Here is a 9,587-nt window from a genome sequence, read left to right on the forward strand (position 1 = left end):
GAACTTATGCTTAAGTGTTTGATCTTTGGAAAGGTTGTGGAAAGACTCACAAAAGTTAAACCAATATTGTGACAGATGTCTTGATTATGATGATCACTGATATAGTATTTTTGATTATTTAAGGATTGGATTTGATTGAAGAATTTAGAAACTTAAGCGTGATGTGTAAGCTCACCCTTAGGAACATTGAATTGAGTATGTTGAAAGGACTAATAGATTAATAGATGTGATTAGAGGACTCAGGAGTTAAATCCTTTTTTAGTGGGCTAAGTGGAAAAGATTGGTAGAGGTATAAATAGCCCTTTACGCTTGAAAGTTGATGATTCAAAGATAGAATCTATGTGCTTAGTAATCTCGAATTAAGGAAGATGATCTTAGAAGAAGGACATAAAAGTACTTTTAGTATTCATTTAGGAGATACTAAAATGTATCAGAGTTGTGCAGCGGAAGCATGGCCTAAGGAGAAAAGAGAAGTAGAGGAATTTGGATACTAGTATATAATATGCCAAAAGTTTGAGGTGAAACGCTAGAGTCTTTAATATTTTTACAGTCTTTAGACGTCCTAATTTGGAAATAAGATTCTGTATCCATGGACTTAGTTGTAGTTATGTATGATATTCTTAAGAAATTTGATCTTATGGGTAGACTTACCGAGTTTGCGCATCTTATACTTATGAACATTAGATAGAGAGATTGATAGATTTGTGCATCAATAAGGTAAAAAGTGCTACATGGGAATTAGAAAGCAAGATGCGAGAAGCTTATCCATTTCTGTTTTCAGGTAAATTTCGGGGACGAAATTTCTAAAAGGAGGGGAGAATTGTAACACCCCAATTTTTTTAAAAAGGTACTTTTGTAATTAATGGCATTTTGTAATTTTAATAAAGGAATAAGGGTATTTTTGTAATTTTATTATTAATGGCATTTTTGCAATTTTATTAAAGTTTGAGGGGTAAAAGGGTAACTTGGAACGGACTGTTCCAAAATTGGAACGGGCCGTTCCAAGCAATAAAAATATACAGAAATTTCAAGTTGAGAACGGGCCCAGAACGGGCCGTTCCAACAAGGAGAACGGGCCGTTCCGGAGGGAGAACGGGCCGTTCTGCTGAGATTGAGAACGGGCCGTTCTGGTTTCAGAACGGGCCGTTCTGCTTTTTGAAAACGGGCCGTTCCGATATTAGAACGGGCCGTTCCAGTTGAGAATTTTACGCATATTTGAACGTTCCGGAACGGGCCGTTCCGAAATCAGTACGGGCCGTTCCGGGGTGCGTCAGATTGCCTATAAATAAGAGGCAGTGGGCTGTGAAAAAAATCATACAGCCAGAAGTGGAAATTTAGAGAGAGAAAGAGAAAGAGAGAGAGAGAGAGAGAGAGAGAGAGAGAGAGAGAGAGAGAGAGAGAGAGAGAGAGAGAGAAAGAGAAAGAAAGAGGGAAAGAGAGGGAAAGAAAGAGGGAATCCAGAGGGGGGAGGTTCTGCTCAAGTTTTAGCTCCTACTTATCCAGGTAAGGGGGAGGAGAACCTTATCTCTTTAAAATTTTATCTACTCCTATTTTTATTTATTTATGTTATTTTTTTATGTATATTTATTTAGTGGGGTGTCCCTAACCTCTTTTATTTGCTTAACCTTTGATTATTTTTGTCTATAATAATTATTAAGGTGTTCATATTTTATATTGTTTCATTATTTTATAATGATGGTCATTTTTATTTATATCATTGGTATTCTTAATATATTCTTTTTACGTAAATATATTTATAATTAACTATGATATAGTTTTGTTAAAGTCTCTTTGACTTATATTGTTATTATTTCTTCACGTATTTATGAAGATAAATATTGTTCTATGGCCATAGAAGATAAAGTTTGAATTATTTGTAGCTGGAGGTTTGACCTTGGGGATTTAAATGAGTAAGGAATGAAGGTGAAATATCCTATTGTTGGTTAAGGTGAAATATCCTTTTGTTGATTGGTGTTATGATGATGCTCATTTATCCTGACTAGTCACTACAAGTATAATTCAAATTTTATTGTATCATGAAAATCTAATATATGATCTGTATATATATTTATATATATATATATGTGTGTTTAATATTGATTATAAATAATTCTGTATATTCTTTTGAGTTATTATATTTATTGGATATTGTTCTTACTCCTTTCTTTTCTTTGTTTTTATAAATTAAATATATTACAAAATAGATGGATCTACTTTGGATTCCAGATCATTTTGCAGTTGATATAGCTGTGGTATTCCTTGGAAGGAATTGGAATGTGGAGGCTATTTGATGAATCTATTACAATTTTTGTAAATTTATTTTCACTATCAATGTAAATATTGTAATAAAAGTGAAAGAAAAATATATTGTGTAAAATAATACATTATTGTAAATATTTTAGAATGATATATCATGTATTAAATTCACAAAATATGATTGTTCTTTATCTTTATCTTTATTAAAAAAAAATATATTGTTAACGATATAATGGTGAAAATATTATATAAGAAAATATATAATTATTATTATATAAATTGGGCGTTAGAATCAGGCGTTACAATAATTATATACTCTTGAGATTAAAAAAAAAATGAATTTAAGTCAATTAATTAAAAATTAAATAAGAAGGGTATAATTGATAAGAGAAATAAACCAAATTCAATCAATTGAAATTTGAGACTTCAAGAGATTAAAATTGTATAATTTTCATATTTAAAGACTCAAAAATATAATTATGTCAATTAATTAAAAATTAAACAAGAAGTAAGATATAATTGACAAAGGAATAAAGTTATCTTAAAATTTTCCAATTCACTCAACTAAAATTTGTGGGTCAAAATTGTACGATTATGAAAAGTATATTTTTTTTTTACAATTTGTTTTTACTAAAAGTACATTTAAGTGAATTAATTAAAATTAGATTAGATAAAAGTAAATGGATAATTAACACAATATTAAATAAAATTATTTTAAAAAAGGACATATAAACAGAAAAGAAAATGTTTCAATTCCCAAATTAAAAGTCAATTAATTAAAAATTAATGATAATTACTAGAATCAACTAAGTAAGAAAAGAAGAATTAGAATAATATATATAAAATCTTAAATTTAAATCTTATTATCGTCATTATAATTTCAATTAGTTAATAATAAATAAAAATAATGAAAGTATAATAAATAAAAATTAATTAATATTATCTTAATATTTAAAATTACAATAAATAGGAAAAAAATCCTCAAAATTTTTGTAGTTAGAAGTAGAGCTGTCAAAGTGGGCCGGGACCCGTGAGCCAACCCGGCCCACCTTGAAAACGGGCCGGGCCGGGCCAAAAAAAATTGAAGTTTTATAGTAGGTGGGTATATTTCAACCCGGCCCACTTTGACCCGGCCCACCCGGGCTAAACCCGTGGTGGGCCGGGTGGCCCACCAACCCACCATTTTTTTTTTCAATAAAAATTTGAATATGATTTGTAGTTTATTTTGTATGATGATATATTGAAAATTTTTATTTTAAACTTTTATCATGATTTGTATTTAATTTTGTATGATGAATTATGACTTATAACTATTAATGATGTTAATTTTATGACTATTATGTTAATTTATAATTAATTTAAAATTTTGAATTTTGTTAATAATTTTTTTTTAATTTTTGGTGGGCTGGTGGGCTGGCCCGTATAACCCACCAACCCGTGGTGGGCCGGGCCGGGCCAAATTTTTTTTGAAAAAATTACAAGTGGGCCGGGTTGGGTTGGCTCGTTTTTAAAGTGGGTCAAGGTGGGCCGGCCCACATGGGCCGGGTTGGCCCGTTTTGACAGCTCTAGTTAGAAGGGAACGTAGGAATAGACATTAGATATATATTCACCGAAAAGGTAATGCATTTTCAAAATATAAAACACATTTAATGCTTATAATATATATATCCAAAGATTACATAAGTCTTAAATATATTTTTATTTTATTAAAAATGACTGAATTTTAATTTTGGTCTTGATAAATTTATTTTATTATATTTTATCATTTTAAAATTTGTAAATATTGTTTTAGTCCTTGTAAAATAGAAATTTTTTATTTTAACTCTTGTAAAATATTTTCATTAATTTTCAATTCTCTAAATTTTAAAGTTATTAATTTTAGTCTATAACAAGTATGCATCATTTCAGGATAGGTAAATAATATTTATTTTGATGACTTATAAAAGATTTTGGTTATGTCACCCTGACATATATAAAATATCTAACCGTTAAAATATGTTTTTAGGTTGAAAAATGTATGAGTTTTTATTTTAGTTATCTTAAAATTTTCCAATTCACTCAACTAAAATTTGTGGGTAAAAATTGTACGATTGTGAAAAGTATAATTTTTGTTTTACAAAAAGTTTTACCAAAAATACATTTAAGCCAATTAACTAAAAATTAGATTAGATAGAAGTAAATGGATAACTAACACAAGATTAAATAAAATTATTTTAAAAAGAGGACATATAGAGAGAAAAAAAATGTTTCAATTCCCAAAAGTCAATTAATTAAAAATTTGATAATTACTAGAATAAACTTAGTAATAAAAGGAATTAGAATAATATGTATAAAATCTTAAATTTAAATCTTATTATCATCATTATAATTTCTATTAATTAAAAATAAATAATAAATAATAAATTAATTAATATTATCTTAATATTTAAAATTACAATAAATAGGAACAAAAATGCTCAAAAATTTTTAGTTAGAAGGGAACGTAGGAATAGACATTAGATATATATTCACTGAAAAGGTAATGCATTTTCAAAATATAAAACATATTTAATGCTTATAATATATCCTAAGATTACATAAGTCTTAAATATATTTTATTTTATTAAAAAAGAATGAGTTTTAATTTTGATCTTAATAAATTTATTTTATTATATTTTATCATTTTAAAATTTGTAAATACTTTTTTATTTCTTGTAAAATAGAAATTTTTTATTTTAACTCTTGTTAAATATTTTCTTTAATTTCAATTCTCTAAATTTTAAAGTTATTAATTTTAGTCTATAACAAGTATGGATCATTTCATGATAGATAAATAATATTTATTTTGATGACTTATAAAAGATTTTGGTGGTGACATATATAAAATATCTAATAGTTAAAATATGTTTTTATTTCTCGAAAAGTACGAGTTTTGATTTTAGTTTTTGTAAAAAAAATTATTATTATTCATTTTTCTAAAATTTGTATATATATATATATATATTATATTTTTAGTCCTTATAAAATAATTTTAATCCTTGTAGATATAGATAAATTTTGGTTTTGATCCCTGTAAAAATATTTTTCTTTAATTTTCATCTCTCCAAAATTTAAAATTAATATTCCCTAACAACGATTTTAAAGTATATAAATATCATTTAATTTAAGAACCTAAGAAACCTTGTAGATCATACATTAATATAGTATTACTAATCAACAGTTGTGACTAATTAATGATAGTTGACAAATATGCATTTGCATTTTATTCAATTTAGGCAATTATTGATCCATATTATGCTTTTAAATCTTGATTTTGGTCACAAAACACTTAGTCAAGAAATAATTTCAATTTAGTTTAATTATTTAAATATTAGATATTTTTTTATGTTTTTCTTGGTTGAAATGTAACACGAGAGAAAATTTTTGGAAGATACAAGTTTCAAAGGAAAAGCATCGCTTCAAATATAACGACCCGTCATGGTCCCTACACTTAGTGGAATCGCACTACTACTAGTTAACTAAGAGAATATTAAGCTGGATAACAGACACATGCAGGTATATATAAATATAAATAAAAATAACAACTATGTTTCTAAATATAAAATATAACACTACATATGTACAGTCATCCAAAATAATAACTCCTAGTGCCAGTCAAACACAACCTACAGTTACCCCAGACGGTAACTCTGACACTAGGATAAAATCCTCGTCTCGTAGCGGTCACCTCAACTCCAAGCTAGCCCTGACCTGCTCCTATACCAAGTATGATCACCGCAGTCCCACCACATAGAAACAAAAGGGTAAGCTAGAGTTCAAAACTAATCATACAAGTACATAATAAAATCTATACTACACATCATCTGTAACGACCCGACTGGTCTCTACACACAGCACGGCACACCAGAAACACCACACAGAAAGGAACAAGTGTATACATATAGTGTCTAGAATATATATATATATATACATGGCCCAAGTCTGGATAGAGTTACAGTGCACAAAATAAATCAATAGCTACTACACCAAGTAGCTTAAAACAACAAAACACCCAAGAGAATTAGCTCTATCTGCCAGCTGCAGACTTACCACCAGCCACCAACCTATCCCTGCTCTACTCCCATACAATGTACAATCATCACAGTCCAACACAATGGAAACAACAAAGGGTAAGCTAGTGAAAAGAAATCAACATACATATATAACAATATGAATGAAAAACAGCTACAACTATCAGCTTATAATACATCACAACATTCAGCAATATCAGCACCGCAAAACGGCAATACCAGCACTGCGTAGCAGCAATAACAGTACCACTATAGTGGCTATAACATCATCGCTTAGTAGCAATAACAACACCGACTTAGCGGCTATAACAGCACCACTTAGTGGCAAAACATCACACAGCATAGCTTAACAGCCCAACTAACACAACTCACAGCATAACATAGCACAGCAAATTAGCATACAGCATAGCTAAGTAGTATTCAACATAGCTTACTACTCACAACTCAGCTCAATAGTCTATAGTACAACAATATTATAATTCAACATTTAAAAATAATCAATAACAGCCCATCTCAGCACGACAAGATACATCTATTATAGCTTAACATCATTATTCAGCATTATCACCTAGTCAGCACAACATATTCATCAATTTCAGCTTAGTTCGGCATAAACAACATCTATCAACAATTTTAGCATATAATTCCACCTCATCATACGCGCCCGGCGCACTCATGGTCGCTCCCGGCGTGGCACAACCAGAGAGCACCAGGGGCCAGCACGCCCGACGCAAGAGTGCCCGCACCCAGCGTGACCCATCCAGAAAGCCCAAGGCTCACCCACGCCTGGCGCAATACCAATTGCGCCCAGCGCAACCCCAGGCAGAGACTCTGAGGAGTCTCACGAGCTCGACACGCCCTAACCCGCGCCCAGCTCGGGGAAGGCAAAGACCTCCCAAGGTCTCGCGCCCAGCGCAATTCGAATTGCGCCTGGCGCCCCCATGGCAGAGACTCCCAAGGAGTCTACGCGCCCAGCACAGCACCAGAAAACACAAAACATGTCACAACTGATATCGCGCTCACGCCCGGCATAGGCCATCTAGAGGCTCACATTTTCAAGCTCGCCTGGCGCACACACCTTTGCGCCTGGCGAGCTTGCCTAAATGGAGCCCCTGATGGTCACGCGCCCGACGCGAAGAACGGCGCCCAGCGCGAAGCTTAGCAGCAACTCCCAAAGTTTGAAAATCTCTTCAAAAATCTGCAAAGACAGCCAGGAAATCCACATGCAAACCATCCAATAGTTCACATTTACATCAAAAGGTTCAAAAACAACATCTTTTTACACATGCAACCACAAATTAATGAAAACCCCAAATTTTTACCCGAAAACCCGAAAACGAATTTTCTTCAATCACAACCAAGAATCAGCCATCAACAAGCATCTAATGAGCTTCTAGGACTCATCCGCAACCAAAAATAGAAAAATCCTAGCTTCCCTTACCTCGGTGAAGATATCCGAGCTTCCGGGAAGAGACGAGGAAGGAGAAGAAGAAATGAACTTGAACGGGGATGAGAAGAAGCTTGAGAAATCAGCCTATGGAGAACGAAATCAGTTCACACCACTTGTACCTTCAGCCACCAAGAACACCACAAGTAAATTGAGAGAAAAAGAGAAGTGAGAGTAGAGAGTGAGTGAGACTGAAAATGAGTAAGGATGGGAGGGTGAAATGGGAAAAGGAAAGGTAGGGTCCTCACATCATCCATCTATCAATCATGTTTATAGAGTCACACCATACACTCTATCCAATACTACTCATGAATAAAATACAATCCGCCAATCATGAAGTCAAACACCACACTTCATCATATTAATAATCATGCAATAAATGCATCTCATGACAGATATCAATGCATATCAATCATCTAATGCGTCGTCACGCATACACCTAGGAGATCTCCCTAAAAACAGAGTTGTATAAGTGACATCCCATCCTACCGAAACCACCATAACTGTTTTCACGCCCAATGCGCCCGCTCGGTCACAGCTAAACATGATATAATCCTCACTCGGGTTTACTCGGATGATGTCACTTACACAATTGGAAGTCCAGATCCACTGTCAGGTATAGCACAGCTGGGTACGGGCTTACCACGACCTTGGCATGCATAACCAAGTCAATTGTGGAGTTCGCCCACTGACTATCCGCAAGGATCCACGCACCTTCCCGAGTACTTGGTTAAGGGAATAACCCTCGACCTCATACCCCACTCTAACACTAGCTAACGACTTGGAGGAGACTCACCTAACCTAGTGGCTTACCTGAGCACCACTCCCAAATCCAGTGGCCTACCTGAGCACCACTCTCATATATTAGTGGCCTATCCAAGCACCACTCTCAAGAGACTCTATGTGAGCTCTTCCAGTTCGAAAACATTTTTCCTCTCCTCAAGTCCTAGGCTAGAATCATGCCATAAGGCATCACATGCAATTATGCATCATACATCATACACGATCTGCCCACCATCATGATCAACAATCATACATATGTCATAAGACATCACATGCAATAATGCATCATACATCATACATGGTCTACCCACCATTATGATCAATAATCATACACATGTTATAAGACATCACATGCAATAATGCATCATACATCATACATGGTCTACCCACCATTATGATCCATAATCATACACATATGAACATATACTCATGCCATATCATATTTAAACATTCATATATCATCACTATGCATACATATGAATCACACCTCACCATACATCATCTATCATACATACATGATCCAAAACTTCAACTTAACATGCATTAGCATCATTTCATTCATAAATATGTTCACACCCGGCGCAGCCTGAGCTCGCCCAGCCTAATCCCAACCTGAGAGTCCTAAAACTCATCCACGCCCGGCGCGTTCAACTCACGCTCGATGTCCTTGAGACAGAGACTCCTAAGAGTCTCCACGCCTGACGCAACCAAATCACGTTTGGCCCAACATTCAACCACATGCAAACACAAAAACACAATGCATAGGCTCCATACAACACAAAACAAACTCAAAATCAACATGCACCCATCTGATGCATCAAATTCACCAAAAACCCCATTTTTTCCAAAACCCCGAAAAATGAGCGAATTCTCCGATCCAGCCATGGATCCTCAACTTTCATGCATCAATTGAGTTTCTAAACTCACATGCAACTTAAACAACAAACATTCTAGCTTCCCTCACCTGAAGATTGGCTCAAAATAGCCAATAACTGAGAAGAAGTAGAATTCCCTTTCGAAGCTCAACTCGGAACTTCAATCCTCCCAAAGCA

This window comes from Cajanus cajan, chromosome 1, assembly GCF_000230855.2.
Source record: "Cajanus cajan strain Asha chromosome 1, NIPB_CcT2T_4, whole genome shotgun sequence".
NCBI classification, from domain to species: Eukaryota; Viridiplantae; Streptophyta; class Magnoliopsida; order Fabales; family Fabaceae; genus Cajanus; species Cajanus cajan.